The sequence below is a fragment of the Pinus tabuliformis genome, chromosome 4_2 (genome assembly GCF_031772625.1).
Source record: "Pinus tabuliformis cultivar Carrire ecotype Pingquan chromosome 4_2, CPIR1, whole genome shotgun sequence".
In the NCBI taxonomy this organism is placed as follows: Eukaryota; Viridiplantae; Streptophyta; class Pinopsida; order Pinales; family Pinaceae; genus Pinus; species Pinus tabuliformis.
The window spans coordinates 559,749,656-559,764,445 of record NC_142304.1 but is presented as its reverse complement, the minus strand read 5'-3'; the positions used below and the strand labels follow the sequence as shown (position 1 = coordinate 559,764,445).

Below are 14,790 nucleotides of genomic sequence, written 5' to 3'. Positions count from 1 at the left end.
TTAGGATTTGGCTCACGTTTCGAACCAACTAATGTGGTTCATTCTCACCATAACGATGAACGTATCAATAGATATTAAAGAATAAATAGCAAAGATGCATTAGGTCCAGAGTTAGTCGATAGGAATTAGCTGTTAGGACGTTAGTAAATATCCATTAGGAATTAGCTAGTAAACTAATTCAAATAAAATTTTAGTTATAAACTAGTTGTTTGGAATTAGCAGTTATTTATTTTAATTATATTTGTCTATATTAATTAAATAAATATATTATCATGAGGATCATGATGATGATGATTAACGTGCACTAAGACCAATGTGTTCTATCAAACTTCGAAAAAAAAAAAAAAGGTCTAATTTTAATCCTTCAAAATCTTGTTTATGTGATCAATGAGAAGGGAAAGAAGTGCTCCAAGATTGCTATAGTTGGGTTAGCTTAATAAGTAAAGAATATTAGAGGTGTGGTTGATGATACAGAATTGAGAGCAAATGTGGTCAAGAGCTGGGCAGTCTAGAAGAAAGTGATTTTCATCTTCCACCCTCTTAGTATAAAAAATATGACAAATTCTATCGTCCCAGGGAGTCTTAGGAGTAAACCATTGCCCTGTCTCACTTTGAAGCTCATGAGAATTAGTTCTTATCCTAGCTATGTTCATTTTATTCTTAGTGTTGGTAAACATAGAGAGATAATTTTGGTTATCAAGGGTGGGTTTGATCACCTCCTTATAGTATCTTAGCTTCATTTTACCCTCCATCTCCTTATCATCCCACATATTGTCCTTAAAATTGGAGGTAATAGTATCTTTGATACTATCCTTGCTTCCCATGATGATATCTTCCTTAATCCCCAAAGGTTGAGCCAACACTAAGAATCCTTATGCCACCTGTGCTTGAGGTGCAGGTGGGGGTTTTGACTAAAGTTAGAAGCAATTTTTGGGAGCCTCTTAGATTCCATGTTGTAAAGCTTCTTCTTATACATCATATATCCAAACATAGTCGTACATTTAATGGGGGATGTTATCACTGAAAATGCTATTGTCAAATTTTTTTTAGTCTAGCTTAAAGACCGGGTGTTTTCGCAGCGCCTGGATTCTGTTTAGCAGTTTCGCAGCGCTACCTGTTTGCGTGGTTTCGTAGCGTGCTACGAAATTGGGAATTGGTTCAAGTTTTCAGCGAAGGTCTAAATCCTAGCATGCCTATTGTATAGAGTTTTGCTTCCCTCCAGGGATGTTGATGAGGGCAGTGACAGTGTGTCCAAGGAGGCACCCTATGATGATGCAGCTATTGTGGGTTTGGCATCAAGTACATTAAGGGAGTTATCTTTGAAGTCTGGTTCATGGGTGATTGTGAAAGATGTACATACTAATGTGGGAGACTTGCAGGAGATGTTGTGTTGAATCCTCTAGACAAAGAATCTATTAAATGTTATAAAACATAGAGTGTTTGATATTTGGGATTGTCTTTTCACAATCTGTAACTTCTTTCACAAAACAGGGCGCCACAATGGATTGAAAGATTTGAAAAATATTTATGATAAAGTTCATGTTCCCGTTTGTTGGGTATTGGTGTTCAAAGTTGGATTAGGTAATAAAGGAGCTGCGCTTGCAAATAGCATTTCCAATTGGCTAAATGTGGCACTTCTATCAATTTATGTTAAATCTTCCCCTGCATGCAAGAAGACATGGACATCTTTCTCAAGGGAAGCTTTATATGACATTACAAACTTTCTTAAGCTTACTATTCTATCTGCAGTAATGCGTTGCTTGGAATACTGGTCTTTTGAAATGCTTGTTCTCTTCTCCGGTTTGTTGCCTAAGCCTGAACTTGAGATATCAGTTCTCTCCATCTGTCTTAGCACTCATGCAGTTGCATATATGATCCCCTTTGGCGTGGGTGCTGCTGTAGGTACACGAGTTTCCAATGAACTAGGAGCTGGACGCTCACGCACTGCACAGTTATCAGTGTGTGTCGGGGTTTGTATGGCAGTCAATGAGGCTCTTATGATAAGATATATTTTATTCTCTATCAGAAATGTATGGGGCTATGTTTATAGCAATGAAGTAGAGGTAGTTGAATGCATTTCAACCATGATGCCACTGCTTGTACCCTCAACATTTATAGATGCCATCCAAGGTGTTCTATCAGGTATTGCTAGAGGATGTGGATGGCAAACGTTGGGTGCCTATGCAAACCTTGGGGCATACTATGTGGTTGGCATGCCTATAGCTGTCATTTTAGCCTTTGCACTGCATGCTGGCGGTAGGGGACCTTCGGCATTTGAGCACCTGATCTGTTGCTAAGAACATTGCGCTAACAAAGGAAAATCTTATCAAAAATTTATCACTGCTGCACAGAAAAGGATATATGGGAGCACCCAAAAGAAGTTGATCAGGTTGTGGTTAAATATGAGCGCCTTCAAAAATTTCGCATTCATACTCCAAGGTATGCACTTGTGAACAGAGATTACCCCTATCAAGAGTTGAACTACTTTGTGGAGTAAGGGATTTTGTTCAAAACCATGCATAGCGAATTATCAAGCCTTTTGTGAAAAAACCAGTTTATGGAGATGATCACAGTGTCTATGGTTTAGTGGCCAATCTTCTGGCTTATCATATGTTTTCGAGCCTCTTACACTATTATGGAGGATTGAACTCGCGTTATCAAAGGCAAACAGAGCGAAAAGTTGTAGAAGGACAATGGGATTTCCAAGAGCTAAGGCCGCTGCATTACTTGTATCTTTTTGTCCGACAATATCCATATGGAGGAGGCGAAGGCAGATATGAAAAATGCAGTTCTGAAAGAGTCCAAGTGCAATGTCTGCAACATGAGATCACTGGAATAGTATGAACGCAATAGTATCAATGATTTGGTTGTCGCTAATTGAGTGACATCCTTGAATACTTGATCTGGTCATTAATTGTTTTTTTTCTTCAATTGAATGAACCTCCAAAGGGGTAATGTAAATGCATTAATTCTCAAATGGTTCGTTGATTCGACCTTCAAAAAAAAAGGTAATGAAGATGTTACTATATACACCTGCGCCATCCGAACAGGGTTCTTTTCGTTCAAGACTTCCGTTCTATCCTCGTAAACTATCTGAGCAATCTGAGGATAAAAGTTAAATGTAATTTAATGTGGACATCATGCACTTTTAAACAAGAACGAAATTTTAGGTCATTGGTTTGGCACCGACGTGAGTCATAATACAGATGGCGCTGAAGGAGTTAGGTTTAGCCTTTTGGCTGATCTATATACGTCCACGTCCTCGGTGTCATGCTAAATCGAATCCTCATGACCGTGAATGATGTTAAGGGGCGCATAAGAACGGGCCTACGATTTATTTCTCCGGAGCCTACAGAATCGAGACAATTGGATGGCGGAGAATTCAAGTAGCAGACAACAAAACCAGTGAATCTCCATCTGGCGGTTCGTTTGCAACTCGTGCCTAACCTCATGATATCTTCCAAGCAGTAAATACTTTATCTGATGTGTTTTCTCAGAAAGGGAGTTCATTTGTTCCTAATATATTACAGAGAAGATCTAGGTTGCTTCCAGAAGAAACAGATGGATCCTCGGCTTTACTTAATTCACCGGCTCATATCACAGCTCTGAAATTTGAGAATTAAATTAACCAAGTTCTTCATGGCCTAAAAAAAAACAGAGTCTCAAGAAGCAGAATATAAGTTTTCCCATGAAGAACTATATTTCCTCTGTTACTTACAATACCTTGTTGCTGGGAGAATTCAGACATCCAGCAGTTGAATGCCATGGTGCTGCACGAATGGTCAGAGGCTGTGCAATTTATATCAGAGAAACTGGAGCACTTTGCCAAATAGTGGTGACCGGAATATACTCTTTAAATGTTTTCCTTTCTGCGCCAGTTATGATTCTTTTTATTTAAATTCATATTACAGTTTCAGGTGAAGATGATTTTTAGAGTTGGAAAGGGCTATTTTGTATACAGTAAGTCGAAGGCCTTAGCTGCGCTAAATGGTATGAGGATGGAAAACTCAAACAAACTGGAAACGATCTATGGTCTATCTCCTTCAGGTGTGAGGAGTATCTTGAGCAAAAGGTTATACCCACAGAAGGATCAAGACATTATTACTCATCTTCTGTGGACGGTCCAGTACGCATTAAATTACCTTACATGGATGTTGTGGGAGGTTCCAAGAGTCCTTTAACAGAGGAGACAAGTTTTTCCTCAGGAGAGATATTTGTTGCAAGCAAACCTTTTCAAAACAATCAAGTGCTTAAGCCATGAACACTGATGATTATTTAGAAAACCAGAGAGGAAGAGTGTATTTTTTTTGGAATCACACAGCAGTTTCGTAGCGCGCTACGAAACTGCTGTAGGTGATGATTTTAAAAGCGCAGAGCCGTTAGTCTGACACGGTGAGCAGGAGTTGAGGAGAAGGAACAACTGTTTATCAAGACCACCTACAGCACATCAGAAACCTGGCATCGTTCCATACCTGGAGTTATTAAAAGATTTGGGAACATGCTACTATACTTTAGGAGAATGTTGGGAGACAGAGACCGTTAAGATAGGAGCATCTCTTCTGGTCAATTAATGAGCTATCAGCGCTCTTAAGCATCCTAAATCAGCATCCATTGCACCTGTAGCTCAGCCATATCAGATTAATTGGAGGAGGACAGCTGTCAAAGCATTCAAGAAAGCATCAAGCATACGAGGAGAATGAAATTAGTATTTTATTTTGATTAGGATAGTGTGTAATTATAGTTCAGCATATTTGTAATTAATGCATTAGTGAGTAGCATGTAGGAATAATTAATAGCCACCTTCGAGGCTCCCCTCATGCTGGAGGAGGATGCTCGAGGTGTTTGAGTTTGCTTGCCTATATATGGGCCAAGGTTAGATGTAGAAGGGGTTGGATATTTTGGAGACTGTTTTGGCTTATATGTAAAGAGAGTTTTAGTAATACAGAAGACTGTTTTTCTTCTCAGGATTCACAATGGATCTTCTTGTTCAAATGTGTGATGGTATAGTTTCTTTAATGTTCTTTTACAGTTTGGTAAATGCATAATCACTCAGAACTCATGGATCATGCTCTGACTTCCTGTATGCCTTTGCAAACTGTGGTTTCATGTAAGTTATGTTTGAACATTTAGATGTAAAGTGCCCTGACTTCTATGAAAGATAGTGTTGTTGTTTACTGAGATATGAGTGACTCCATAAGCCCAATGGGAAGCAATTCTGTCCAGCCAGTACATTTTTCATGTGTCTTGTAAGAGTTAGCCATCTTGTTCAATATCAATAACCTATGAGAGAGCCCTCTCAGACTAAGGAGGCTAAGCCTTAGTTAAAAGCTTGGTTTGAAATACACAGAATCTTGCTGATTGGCAGCCTTCAGTACCTGATTTTGTGATAACAGGGGACATGCCCAATTCGATCAATAGGATAGGATAGGGAGTGTTTCCCTTGATCTTGAGGTTATAGGTTATGAATTGCTTTTGGATTGTCTCAATATTTCTCCACAACTCTCTACATATACTACAACCCCAAACTTCACATTTGTATAAGACAACAGGGGTGATGAGAGTCTCAAAGATGAACCTTTTTTTACTCCAAATGTAGAGATCGACCGACCTACAATTGTTTTCAAGCTTATAATAAGCTTTCCAACCTCCAATGATTCTTTTCTCAATGGTATAATTCTAGTTGAGATGATGAAGAAAGTCAATACCCAAACATTTATAAGAAGAAACCTACTCTAGACAATGGTTATCATAGATGAAACAATCATGGGTGATCTTTTTGGATTTAATGGTCATGACTTTAGTCTTGTCAGTATTAGTTGTCATACCCATCATGGAATAGTAGACATGAAGAGTCGTAAGCTACTTGTCTAGGTTACCGTGGCTTTTGGCAAGAAGAAAAATGTCTTGTAATAAAGGAGAATAGTAATGATTATACCAGTGAGCTCAGTGTCGTTGCAACCCGTAGTTTCGAGACACTCATGTAGCTTATCGATGTAAATACCAAAAAGGGTATAGGATAGGGGACACCCTTTCTTAACCCTGATATTGAATTTAATATCTTCACACCATCCTTTGTTGGTCAATGTTGTAAATGACAGTCTCGTACAGGCAGATCACAACAATTCTCAATTTAGGAGGAACCATGATCTCTTCAAGTCTCTTCCAGAGCTTATCTTGAGTGATAGTATTGAAATATTTTCTAAATAACACAAAATAGTAGAAGATATCAATTTTACGATTGTGAAATCTCTCTACAATGATCCTGGGAGTGAAAAGGCGGTTGATAGTTGAGTGTTGTCTCTTAAACCTAGCTTGCCCTTTAGCCCTTTTACCCTAGTTTTCAAGCCAAAGGCTAAGCTTCTTTTCTAAACTGAGCCCATAAAGCTTGGCTAGGATGTCGCTAATCATAATGGTCCTGTAGTTAGAGGGAATGCTTTTGTCCCATGTCCAATAAGGCTTTGCATCCAAAGTTTAGGGAAGCCATGCTTTACCGCAAAATTGAGAAACTTGTGGAGATGAGGAATGAGGATAGATCTTCCCATTTTGAATATCTCAGCTTGGTGTCCTTGAATATATTTAGATTTCCCACTAGTGATCTTATTAATCCTAGACTCAACCTCTTCCAAAGAAAATATATCTTCCTTAATAGCAGTACTTAAGATGGTGCCGATGGTGTTCGAAGAATCATACAACTTCTTAAGATAGCTATCCCAATTTTCTAAGGGGATATAATGGTTATCTTTAGTTTTATGACCTCTTCATCCTCTTAATGAGAGCTTTGTATATACGTATATTTTGGAGCTTAATGATCCCATTAGGTGTGTCTTTGATCACTTTCCTAGGAATGTCTAGTCTTTGCTATACCAAGGATTGGAAGTTCTATTATTCTTCTTATCAGATGTCTCATTAGAGAACTTGCTAATGGTAGTGGAAAGGGTAGTAGTAAATTGGTAATAGATTTGATCAATGCTATTATTAAAAGTCAGGTAACCTAAGTACCTTTCTAAATCCCTTAAGAAAAGATCGGCATTACTTATATCGAAGCGAATGTGTCTTTTTCTTTCACTAGTCTCCTCCATGTGGGTGGTATGCATAACAAGATTAAGGGATAAAGAAAATCTTTGTGGTCAGAGTCAGGCTCATACTAGTTATGAAGCTCAAAGTTTGTAATACAGTTGAGCACATCGGTGTCAAAAATCGAATAATCCATGACACTACTACCCAACCCATAGAAACAGGTCAGTTGACTGGAGACAGTTCACATGTAAATTAAATAAAATCAATAATACTACGAGAACAATTTTTTTATAGAAAATATTAGAATATTTATTATAGTAATTTTAATAATATTGAAATAAATTAACTAATTCTAAAATAAATTAAGGAATTAAATTTTTAAATTTATATTAGTAATTTAAGTATAAGAAAAATCCATTAAAATTAACATAATATTTTTATTAAAATTTAATTAAAATAATATAAAATAAAATAATTAATTAAAATTATATAAAGAAAATTATGTAATTTTTAATTCATAATATTTAAATTAAGAAGAAGAAGAATAATCTCAAATTTCACCTATTAACTATGTTAACTATGAGGATATTAACTATGTTGCGTAGCATGGTACCGTGGTTCCAACATGTGTTTTAACTCTATCAAATTTTATTGTCTCACTTCTATTTGCGGCCGGTGTTATGGAACAAAGCATGCATTTGATATTCGAAGGATTTCTCAAAACAATGGTGTGACATGTGTGGTGAATGCACGATGTGTTGGCAGGGCTCGAATTTTTCACACATTATTATTGAAAAGAAGTTATTTCTCTGTGTTAAACGTGACATACGCAAGGAGATTTCAATGGGGAAGATATGTAATTTGCTCAGCTTCTTGAAGGAAAGATATATGTATTTTTATTTGGGTATCTTCCAAAAGATTTACTAGAAAAAATATATAATATATATACATAACGGTTTGTAGTGACGAACGCAAAAAAATATTTGTTTATTTACGTGTCTTTTCAAAAGATAAATTATTACATTATTTTCCAAAAAAAAAGGAGTTTATATAGGTTATTTATATAAAGGATTTACTACATTATTTATTTAAAAAAAGAGTTTATATATATCATGCATATAAAGAATTTTAAATAATGTATAAGGAAATTTTTGGAAAAAGTCACATAAAATATTTTGATCGACGAATTTGGAACCAACAAGTGTGGTTCATCTTCAAGACAAGATGAACCACACTTGTTGGTTCGAAAGGCGTCAACCAAAATATTCAATGTGACTTCTTATGAAAAATTCTTTATAGATTATGATATGGATCACAAAAGCTTGAATTTGAATAACTTTAAATGATGTTATGTTCTTTGGAAAATAATGCGTGAGATATTTGCACATAAGAGTTAAGTAAATATGTGGTTTTTCTTAGAAAGAATATATGTGAATCTTGTGTGTTAAAATATAAGTAGCTTTGTCATTTTCGTGAGAGAAATTACACTAATTCTTGCACATAAAAGCTAAGTAAACTGGTAGTAGTTTCTTTTAGAAAGCTTACATGTGAACCTTGTGTGTTAAAAGTTGAGTAGATTTGTCATTTTATTGCAATAAATTACACAAAATTCTTGCTAAGTAGCCAAGATATCCTCTTGAGAAAAGATGCTTTTTCATTTTCGTGAGAGAAATTACACTAATTCTTGCACATAAAAGCTAAGTAAATTGGTAGTTTCTTTTAGAAAGCTTACATGTGAATCTTGTGTGTTAAAAGTTGAGTAGCTTTGTCATTTTATTGAAATAAATTACACAAAATTCTTGCTAAGTAGCCAAGGTATCCTCTTGAGAAAAGATGCATGAGACATGTCAATTTCTTGAAGAGATAGTATCAAAAGTGACCGCTTATTCTTGAATAAAATAGGTGATTTTTTTTTAATAATAAAAGGTTATTGAAAAGTCATATATGCTTAAATGTACTATGATAATATTTATTTTATAAGTTTCTTGTGAAATAAATATGCATTAAATGCATGATAAAAATAACTACTGAGCTAGATTCTCTTGTAAGAATATAAGATTATTTTTAGTTTATTGAAGGGAACATGGATAATCATAAATAACTTTCTTGAAGAAAATGTATGTTTTATATACATAGAAACAATAGTCATTAAGATGGTTTCTTTTAAAAATAAGAGTTCATAGTTTCATGCATGAAAATAATGTTGTTTATGATAGATCTTTCGAAACAAAAATAGATTGTTTTCTTAAAAGATGCATATGAATCGTGTTCATACAAGAACATGAATCCATACTTCTTCCTTCAAAAGGTTATGTGCATTGAAGTAAAGGTCATTGTGTTAGGAAAAACACATGTTGCATGCACAAAAGAGTAGCCATTGTGACATAGAAAATACGTTTTTGTGTGTAGATAGAGAAAGTTGTAATGTTAACTTTCTTGAAAAGAACAATCTCTTAAAAAATTGTCTAGCTAGATGAATTGTGTCAATTTCTTCATTTTGGTGCATACAGGTTAAGTCAACCTTGTTATTGTTTTGTGGTATTTATGCATAAAGATGGGTTATCTATGGTAATTTCTTTACAAAGAATAATGATAAATTTATATATAGGAATATAGAGAAATGAGGTTATATTAACTTCTTTTTGAGAAATAAGTATGTAATTTCCTACATGAAAATAATACCTAATGATGGTAGAATTCTAGAGAAGGAAATATGTGTTGCGTACATTAAAGAATGGTCATTATGATAAGCTCTTGCATGCACAAAGAATAGTCATAGTGTTATAGAGATATGTTCTTTGTATGGATAGAAGAACTATTGGGCTATATTTCTTTAGAAAAATTATATGTGATTACTTTTATGCTAACATAACTATTGTCTTAGTTTCTTGTGGAATGAGATGTATATGCATGCAAGATTTGTGTTAGCTTTCATTGGAAAGGATATACATTCACATGCGGGAAGTGACAACATGTTGTGTTAGATTTCTTTACATATTTGCATGCATAAAAAGTAATAGCTAAAAGGCTAGTTCTTTTGATAAAGTTTATGTAATTTGCATGTAAGAAGATTATAATTAGTTCCTTTAAAGGAATGTTTGGAAAGTTGTAGTGATTTGTCTTGCAAGAATGTGCGCTTATGCATAGGGAAATATTAGTTAATATGGTATTGTTTATAGACATGCATTGTTGGTTATACGCTTATAACTAGTGCATATGCAGTGTTGTTAAAGGAAGCATGTCGCGATATTTTTCTTACTTTTCATGAATGTATATGAATAGATGACGAAGCATCACTAGTATAGTTTTATGAATTGGTTTATTAATACTTTACTTAATCATGATATCAACATATGTTGATGAAAACAATGACAGGAAAGGTTATGCTTAACATGGTGGAAGGTAAATGGTCCATACAGATGAGTGCGAGTTGCAGAATGGTCCACTGAAGGAACAATTAGGCCACAAAGATATGAAGATTGGATATTTGTTGGTAAATGATATCATGGTGATTATAATATATTTTAGCTAGACATGTTGTATTTGAATGATATTCTATTGTAATATTTTATGACAATGGTTAAGGGATGGACTCCCTTATAATCCATTGAGTGAGCGGTGAACACCCTCATGAGCGTTTAATAATAAAATGAAATGTTTGATGGTTTTCATCCTACGAGTTTTCCAGGGTATATTGGTGTTCACTGATGTCATTGGTTATTGTTTCATTTTGATAATGTTGATTCATTTCCTGATGTGATGTTCATAATGTCAAGTATGTGATTAATTAGCCTTCGTAAGGGAATCATGAAATGGATGCAAGGTTCATCATACAATTTACGTTAATATAATACAATAGTGGTTTTTAATGGTTATGCAACTTACTATTCGTATACTGAAATTTACTCTATATACAGATGAGCATTCTATCTAATGATTAATGAGGATCTCAAATAGTGATTTGAATAATTACTCGTGGGTAATTTGCATAAAATTTTTCTAACTCCTTGCATTTTCATGTGAGGTCACTGGGGAATGTTACAAGTGGTATCAAAGCTAAAGGTTGCAACAATTGTGCCTTTGGGAATTATTAAGAAGAAAAAAGGAAATCAAGATATACTACTAGATAGATAGATAGATAGATAGATAGATAGATCGATCGATCGATCGATCATGAAATGGACAAGCAAAGATGTTATCGGAGAAAGAATTACAACATCAGATAGGCCTTGGCATTTATGGAGTTATAGATGGGCAACGAATCAATGTTAATGACATCATATTTAGTCTTTAATTTAATTATATACTTTAGGATGTTTATATAGGGAATGTATATTTTATGATGTCTTAATAATGTATATTTTTTATTAATGGAAATATAAAGAAATTAGTTACTTTTCAACTAGAGGATGCATAAATTATTTAATTTCTAATATAAAGTAAAAAATAAATGTCTAAAAGATATTTCAATGTGATGCATAAATAAAATATTTTTATATAGATATTAGGTAAAACAAAATTAAGTAAAATACTTCAATATCAATTACATAAATAGATAGATAGAGTTATATTAAATATATAGAGAAAAATAATTCTTAATGTAATTCTTTTAATTTTTAAAAAATATTTTAATACCAACCATAAGAAAAATGAGCAATTTAGAATAAGAACTAAATTTTTAAAACATATTTCATATTTCAATATAAAAATCCATTAAAATACATTAATGTCAATCATTTAAATAGATAAAGGGATATATTTTAGTTATAATTATTTTGATTTTAAAAATATTTTAATGCAAAGGTTATATGAAATATTTAAATATTTTTGTTAGATCTTAGACTTTTATAATACATATTGTAAAAGAGAATGTCTCTCGAACCAACTAATGTGGTTCATTGTTACGACAAAGGTGAAAAAATCAATTAATATTAAAAAATAAATAGCAAGGATGCATGAGAGTTAGTCCTAATTAGCCATTAAGATGTTATGAATTAATCGTTGTCTACTTTAATTATATTTATCTTATTAATTCAATAAATAAATTATAATAATATTATGAAAATAAATTAAATAAAATTAATAATATTATGAGGGTATTTTTTATAAGAAGTATTACAATATTTATTATAGTAAGTTCAATATTTTTATTAATATTGATGATGATGATGATGGTTAACGTCCACTGAGACCAAATTTTGGTCTATCAGACCTAAAGAAATGAATTATTTAGTTTGATTTAAGATTTTATTCCTATGCTCAAAAAGCTTGGAGAGAAGCCTCCCAAGCTTACTATAATTTTGATAGCGTAAAAGGCTAGGAAGGCCAGTATTGCAACAAATATTTTGAAACTGAGATCTAATGTGGTTGTACACGGGGCACTCTAAGAGGAAGTGATTTTCATCCTCGATGTTTGTATTCTTGTATTCTCACAAAGATATCTCTGGCAAAACCTTTCCATCCACGGTGTTTTAGGAACTATCCAACTACCTGTTTCACTATGGAGCTTATGAGAGTTCGTTCTAATCTTGGCTATATTAATTTTCTTCTTTGAGCTAGATAAAACAGAGAGATACTTTTGATCTTTTAGGGTGGGGTTGATGACCTCCTTATAATATCTTAATTTTCTTTTAGCTGTTAACAATATTTTTAATGTTATTAATGTTTTGCAATGCAACATTCTCATCGATCTCCCAATGGTTCAACCAGGCTGTGGTGTCTTTATACCAACCTCGTTTTGAGCCTTAAATTCTTAAAATTATATTAAGAATTTAAGTATAAGAAAAATTAATTAAAATATAAAATATTTCTAAAATAATTGAATTAAAATAAAATAAAATAAAATAATTAATTAAAATTATATAAAGAAATTAATTTAATTTTTAATTCATAACATTTGAATTAAGAAAAAAAAATCACTGAAATAAAGAGGGTAGAAACCATGAACTTCAATAAGGATGATGGTTGGTAATTGAGTACGATCTAGGTTCCTACCCTTTCTTCATGATTTCACCTCTTGTTTCCTCTTTCTTTCTCTTTTTTTAAGTTTTTTCATTTTTTTTTGCTACTTGTTTTGATTTAAAAATTTACATAATTTTATTTATATAATTTTAAATATTTTATTTTAATTTAATTAAATTTTAAAAAAATATTAATAGCATAATAAAAATACAACTTGACTGAGTGAAATGGTTAAGAGCATGTGTTTCCTCCTAAAATGTCACAAGTTCATTTGGGGATAGAGTATGTATGCCTTCATAGACTTAGGAGTCAAATCACAAAAAAGGGGGTCTCATATACCAATGTGGTGTCTGGCTTGGCGGTGACCTTAAAATTGGATAATAACGATTGAGCTCATTTTAACATATTTTTCTTATTCTTAAATTCTTAATATAATTTAAAAAATTTAATTAATTATTTTATTTCAGAATTAGTTATGTTATTTTAATATTAATAAAAATACTAAACTTACTATAATAAATATTCTAATACTTTCTACAAAAAAATTATCTTTCTAATATTATTAATTTTATTTTTTATTTACTATACTAGATATTTTTTTGGTGATAATCACATCAAAATTCATTTGTTTTAAAACCAACCACTATGATTCATTGTCACGAAAAGGTTTTTTTTTTTTTTTAATTATAATATTATTGTAATTAATTAATTTCATTAATATAAAAAAATTAATTTAAAATAAATAAAGACTAATTCCAAATATCTAGTTTATAACTAAAATTTTATTTGAATTAATTTATTAACTAATTCCTAGTTGTTAATTATTAACATAATTCTAGACGCTCATGCATCCTTGTTATTGATTCTTTAAGATTCATTGACTTTTTCACCTTTGTTCGTGAGGATGAACCACATTAGTTGCTTCGAACGATGCATCCTTACTATTTATTCTTTTAAGATTGATTGATTTTTTCACCTTTGTCTTGAGGATGAACAATATTAGTTAGAAAAATTAACCAAATCATAATGATGTGAATAATTATAAACACATTCTATTTTTAAATATTCTTTTCAATAAATATATCATAATATCAATTTCATATATACAAAATTATTTTATTTTTAATAATATTTTAATATTGATTTTAGATTAAAAAAAAAAAAAAAAAAAAAAAAAAATTATGTTCACACATATATTTGAATATCAATTTCAATATCTTTATATATAATCTAAAATTTCTAATTTTTTAAATATTTTAAATTAGTTTGAAATAAAATATTTAGTTAAGGTTAAGAAATATATTTCATTATATTAATATATTTAAAATTGATTATAAATAAAATACTGGATACCCTTTCGAATCACTTTCATTATTTTAAAATATAATATATTTAATTATATTAATAAATTTAAAATTGATTATAAATAAAGTACTAGGTACTGGAATCACGGAATCACTTTTATTATTTTAAAATATGTTATATTTCATTATATTAATATATTTTGATTCCACTTTTATTATTTAAAATATATTATATTTCATTATATTAATATATTTAAAATGGATTATCAGTCAAATATTAGATACCGTTTGGAATCACTTTTATCATTTAAAAATATTTTGATTTTATTTATTTTATTTCAAATAAAATATTTGAATCTTATAAAGAAATATATTTTAATATAAATTTCATATACGTTAATTTATTTAAAATTGATTATAAATAAAATATTTTATATTTATTTGCAATCAAATTCAATGGCAGGTAAAGAACTTCAATTAAGGGGAATTTTTAATTCATATAAAATAT

General features: G+C 31.5%; 1 pseudogene; it reads left to right on the top strand.

The window, feature by feature from the left end:
- The first annotated feature begins 1,751 nt into the window (after positions 1-1,751).
- LOC149170487 (protein DETOXIFICATION 16 pseudogene) lies at positions 1,752-2,297 on the top strand (annotated as a pseudogene).
- The last annotated feature ends 12,493 nt before the right edge of the window (positions 2,298-14,790 follow it).